The sequence below is a fragment of the Lacerta agilis genome, chromosome 7 (assembly GCF_009819535.1).
Source record: "Lacerta agilis isolate rLacAgi1 chromosome 7, rLacAgi1.pri, whole genome shotgun sequence".
NCBI lineage: Eukaryota > Metazoa > Chordata > Lepidosauria > Squamata > Lacertidae > Lacerta > Lacerta agilis.
In genome coordinates this window covers 32,413,345-32,419,442 of record NC_046318.1, presented here as the reverse complement: position 1 = coordinate 32,419,442, position 6,098 = coordinate 32,413,345, and the positions used below count along the sequence as shown (strand labels likewise).

The following is a 6,098-nucleotide window of genomic DNA, read 5'->3' as shown; positions in this document are numbered from 1 at the left end:
TCTGCCTACCCCACCCCGCCCCGCCACCCCTTTCAAAGAGCCCAAAGTTATCGTTTCTGTAAAAAGTCCCTTCAATTACCGAGCGAGATTAACTATTAAATGGAAACGCGAAGTTTTTCCCACGGGCGTATTAAGAATATCCTCATCTCTCTCCTCCTCCTCTTTCCCCCTCTTTCTGATCCCCTCCCATCTTCTTCCTCAGCACTTCCAAAAAAGAAAAAGAAAAAAGAAAGAGGGAGGGAGTGGAGAGAAAAGAATGGCTTAACAATCTCTTCCCGATCCCTTTACCTTCTTGCAGTTGAGGTGAAGCGATTTGGAGAAGGACACAGACAAACAAGAAACCTGAAGGTGAAACCATGCGCTGAAGGCAATAAGGAAAGAACTGCACATGATTCACTGCGCCAGCTCCACTCCGGCGAGCAGCGAGGGGGGCGTCTCTACACCCCTCGGTGCCAAGCCCTGGGCAAGGGGTCCTCCGGCTTCAAACTTCCCACCGCCCTTTAGCCCATCTGGGAATCCCTTGAGGGCTCTGGGATGGAGGGCGACGGGAGGAATCCCCCTCTCCTTTTCCTGGTCTTTTTCCTCGAAGCGTATAGGTTGACGTCTTCCCCCAGCCGGGCGAATGGTCTGTTCTATATTAAATGCACACACTGTCTACTATTGTCTCATCAGCACAAAGTTCTTGTATTATGCGGGGAAAGTCTAGATAGCCAAAAGCGAGTCACATAAAAAACAATTATTCCACTAACAGGACTGATTCATTAGCAGATCTGTTATTCATCTCTGCTTCAGCCAAATGACTAAATAGATGGGGATTACAGGAAACTATATATTCACATACTAAGTATGCAATTTTGTATAATTCCGACTCTCTCACGATAGTTATCATGCTGCTGGTATCTCAACTTTGAAATAAAAACATGATTGCATGTTATGGGGTTGCCCATTTCTTGTTAAATTGTTGCTGTCGTTATTGTTTAATTCAGAAACGTCTGCTACAGACAACTTCTACATGAAATCTTGGTTTGACATTTGATGCGTGTGGCTTTCCTGGGTGCATTAATTTCATCACAGGTACATGCTGTACTAGAATGCCCACACACAAATTATATATGTACAGTAATCTCATGTGGCAATGTACTGGAAGCTGAAAGAGAAAGCTATGCACACATGCTTGCTCCTTCTTAAAGGTATACATTATTTGGTGTCAGAATCAGACATTTATCAACTATGAACTCAGTTTGCATTGCAGCTTTTTAAATAAACACGATTGTATCATTGGGTGTTGTCCAAAACATATCAACCACAGTGTGCATATACAGGACAAATATGTGTGTGCTTGTATCATGTGACGGTAGTCAACAAGGTAGAGTAGACCAATTGAAATCAATGGACATGATTAATTTAAAATCATGACTCATTTAAGTCCATTGATCTCAATGGGTCTACTCTGAGTATGCCTCGGTTGGATACTATCCAATATGTTTTGCAATGGAATTCCTTAAACAAACGTATTACCCACTGAGAGGAGTCATAATATCTGAAGTGACTTACTCCTGCCCCCCCTTTCTTTTAAACAAAAGGCTTTAAGAAGGAGACAATACTGCTAACTAACACTGGAAAGAGTTGGAACTTCTCAGAACAAATCCATTTGCCATATACTGTACTGTACCTTAAAAAATAAATAAAAAGATAAGCTCCAAAGTTTATCTCATATTTTTCAGGATGCTTTCTAACGCTCACTTCAATCACCCAAACATGCAGCTGATATATGTTGAGTCTGAGGTTGGGAGCCTCAAATTAATTGGCTGAATTGTGGTGCTAGGTGCTGGATGTGTTGGGGGTATGAATGGAGCTTTGTTTTAGTCTTTGCCTAGTACTGTAGTGTGTGATAACTGGCAAAGGCAATTTTTTTGAGGAGTGTTGATTCGATCTTTCCATTTTCCTTCCATTGCATATTCACCCTCTTCCCCCCCTCCTCCCTGACCAACCATGATTACTAAGCACTTAAAAGGAACATGCTGTCCAAATCTCTTCAGTGTGGTTCTTTGCAAGCCAGACAATCAAGGATGCCTCTGCTTCAGTTTTAAACGGTTACCTAGTGCTGTGGTATTTGGTGCACATAATGTTTGGAGCCTCTGCACAAGCCCTCTCCAGCTTCTTCCCATTTGCGACAGAATCTACTCCGGCAGCAAGCAGAGTCGCTGGGGGAGGGGCGTGCATGCACGCTGTCTGTGGCAAACTGAGCTCATAAATATAAATACTTAGAGTCAGGGAACACTTGGAAATCAAAAAAGAGAAGAAAATGGAGGGAAAGTTTGTAATGAAGAACACACAAAAACATAACTATGTATGCTGCGTACAATTGATGATCTGCGCTAATTTGAATAGCAAAAATGTTAAAAGGTCATTGACAATTGTTGCTGGTTTCAGCATGAATGCCTGAGTGGGATACATTTTGGGGCATTCTCAATTCATTCCATACCACAGACTCATACTTCAGCGTATACATAGCCCCTTTCAGTGATTTTTGACAGCAGCTTGAGACCGGCATATCATATCAATATTTTATTTTCCTTTAAAAAGAAAAAAGAGTTAATCTATACTCAAAAGGTTGTGTTTTGCATTTTCATCATTCTTGCATGTCCTTTTCAAAACACAGACTACAGCAGTTTATTCTCTTCATCATACGCACACTCCAGTAATTTCTGCTTTGTACCAGGTGAAAATCAGGAATACGATTTCACTCAATAAAATCCTATACAAGTGACAGTGTGCTGTGCAAATTTTTCTAACCATTATAGTGCACACAACAGAAGAGCATTTACTGGTGCAGACTTTTAAAGCTAATAATTTTCCGGGTGGGGGGGGGGAGTGACAAGCTGCTGGAGTGAAAGTTGGACAGGATGCCCAAACTTCTCCACGTTGCAAGAATGTCATGACCCATCTCTTTCATTTGTGAGCCGTGTTGTGTCAAGCACTAATTACTTTAGACGCTGTGTTCACAAAAAGCGGGAACAGCTCGACAGCATAAGCCATGATGGCTCAACAACATGGCTGGCATTGATGCAAATGTCAGGTGAATGTTTGGAGTTAAGCTTACTGTGCCATTATGTGGTCCTCCAAAAATGCTTTTCACAGAGCTCATCCTCATGCGGTAAAAGGAATAAACATCTTAGAAAGGGCTACCTAGTCGGGCCTTAAATTTTGTAGATAGGTAAACAGGGTTTGTGATCAGATAAAACTGAAAAAGAGAAACACATTTTAATTAAATTGCCACTGTGGTGGCTGCCCTCTTAAATGCTCTTATTTGACAGTAAATTCCATTGAAATCATCAGGATTTACTTCTGCATAGTGTTAGAATCTCACTGTAAGCTGTTTTATGCAGAGTAGCAGAGAGCTAGTTGATCCAAATAATTTTAATCTATAGATGTTCCTCATCGTCATCGTCATCTTCCAATGGGTTGTACTGTTTCTTGGTTGAGAGAATATTATTATAATAGGAATAATATCGTGTTACATGATAACAAAGAAATAAATGATAAACATCCCAGTTTCCGATTTGATCAATCTCTTTGTTTTCTATTCTGTGTCTCAATGAAATCTTACAGAAGTACTCCAATTTGAAATTATTTTGTTAAATTACACTACAATACTGTATGAGAATGTCAGGGATATTAATAGCTCAATACATACAGTATATTGCTATTTATAGTTTGCTATGTGTAATAATTCTGTCTAATAGAGTACAAGGAACAGGAAAAACATTTATTTACTTTTGCCAGAGTCAAATAAATTATTTGCTCAGCATTTGGAAGTAGGCTTTCTCAAGCTCAGGAAAATGGCATTGTGATGAGACTCTGTGCTGTATCACTCATTCCTAAGGCTGATTGGTGGAAGTTTAGATAAGAAAGGGTCCTGAGAAGCACTGGGGGTAGGAAGGAAAGGCCATGCGAAACATTTTCAAAGGCTGGGAAACAAACTGTAATTTCACCCATGGCACATGTGTGTTCCATGAAGCATATCTAGAACATGCATTTGTTTTAGTTTCCATGCTATGTAACAGGATGTTAGTTCATACTGAAAAATTTAATCCCTTCCCCCGCCCTGTGTAAGAATTTGAATATAGACATAAGTACAACTAAACAGATTACCCAAGGCCTTTGAAGCACAATACTTACTCCCGAGTAAGTATGCATAAGATTCCAGCTGCAACTTTGCAGAGAGCAAATATCTTCAGAAATGTCCAATTTTTGTATAAATGTAATTTTTCTATATTTTCTTTCCCATTGGTATATATTTATTATTACTTTATTTCACCGTTCCCCATTATGGGACTGAAATACTCCATTCAAAATACTGAGAAATGGATAAAAATAGCACCTTCAGTTTACAGCTATAAAACACGGGACAACACCACTGTCGCATGCAAAGTTTAATTGCCACAAGAATGGTGGTTTTGATACAACCTACACATGCAAATTCCAGTCCGTTTGTGCATAAAGCTGGCTAAAAGTCTGCTCGAGAAGTAATGCTCACAGCTGTCAGCAAGATGAATTTTACTCTGCTACAAAGAAGCCTCTTACTCAACACTGTCTGTGCCACAAAAATCTGAACATTCTTTTGTAGCTATGAGGTGCCAGAACTCTTCTAAAGTGAGCATAAGGGCAATCCCTTCATTTTTGTCCAGCATCGTTTTACATACTGATGTTCCATGCGACTACAAGCTCTAGGGTCAAGCTGTTGTGCCTTGTCAAGCATAAATCCAGCCAATGTGAAACAATGCCTTTTCTTTCCATTGGGGGAAAATATGAAGTACGTTTTTAACCTTGTTAGATTTCCAGCCTGTTATGCAACTCTTGCTTCTGGCAACAAGATAGTATTTCAGGAGTTTATAAAGAGCCTTATATCCCGATAGTGTTTCCATTAGATAGGATGTCTTATTGCCTTAAAGAGAATTTGCAGAAGAAGAGGACTCTGGCATGCTGTTATTATTGAGATGGGCCTAAATTTTGCCTGATAGCAGAAATAATCAAGTGAACGTAGACATAATGAATACTTCATTTCCCTTTCAAATGCTTCACTGCTTAAATTGTCTCTCACACACCTTTCCTTTCTGGCCAACTTGATGGTTATTTTAACAAAGTTCCTGAAGGATGCTTTAACATAACTTTAATCTAAGGAGTTTTTCTGTAACTTCTTTCTCCTTTCCTCTTTCAATTAAAAAAACAAACAAAAGTGTTCCGTTGTGGTTTCCTTTATTTATATATTATATATTTCATTTATTTGCAAATATTTCTCTCCTCCAAACATAAAAAAATCGAGGTGGTGAACATCATAAAATCAACAATAACATCACACTAATAAAAACAAATAGTGAGAACAAATGAAAGAATTATCCCTCAGGAAAGCCTGAGTAGGCAAATGTAGGCACCTAAATGCCAATTCAGTAGCTGCCTGCCTGTTACTAGGAGGTAGTAATGCAGTCCTGAAGATAATTACAGGCAATGGCTGATTTGTGCAGGGGTTACGTTCCCGAATCTTGTGTGTGTGTGTTGGCGGAGTGCACATAAATCTGCTGCGCCCCGTTCCTTTTAATGCAACTTTCTGAGGGGCATGTGCCAGTGGTGGGCAGGTCAACAGAAATCCAGAGGGCTGCATTCAGCTCTCAAGTCTGAGGTCCCTTACTACTGTGCAAAGAGATGGTTAAAATGTAAGTGCATCATAAAATGTGGGGCACACAGACAGAGAGAAACACAAGGGCATTTTTCTCTGCATTCAGTTAAATGTAAAACCAAAAGACTATTTCATGAAGGGAATTCCATTGGTGGCCTAGCATTCAATGAAAGTGCTTTTGATCCACTGGATGCCTCTGCTAACAGAAGGGGAGGGGAGATGCTTCACCAATTCCACTTTTCCCTGCAGTCCCTGTGCCACCTTTCTATGCTGTTCTGAAGGATTCTGCAACACTCTGGAGCTGATTTTATGGAGGAGCTAATATGCAAATACATAAATGTCTGCCCTGTCCTTCATGTTAGCAGAGATTTCCACTGGATCAAAAGCCCTTCCGTGATGAATCTACCCAATAATCCAAGAG

General features: G+C 40.0%; 1 protein-coding gene across 2 annotated transcripts in view; it reads right to left on the bottom strand.

The window, feature by feature from the left end:
• The window catches only part of ZNF516 (zinc finger protein 516), a 120,843-nt gene extending 120,439 nt beyond the window's left edge, over nucleotides 1-404 (bottom strand). For both annotated transcript variants that reach the window (XM_033154780.1, XM_033154783.1), the window contains exon 1: nucleotides 289-404. The gene's annotated coding sequence lies outside the window, so the exon portion shown is untranslated. The remainder of the gene's footprint in view (nucleotides 1-288) is intronic.
• Between the last annotated feature and the right edge of the window lie 5,694 nt (nucleotides 405-6,098).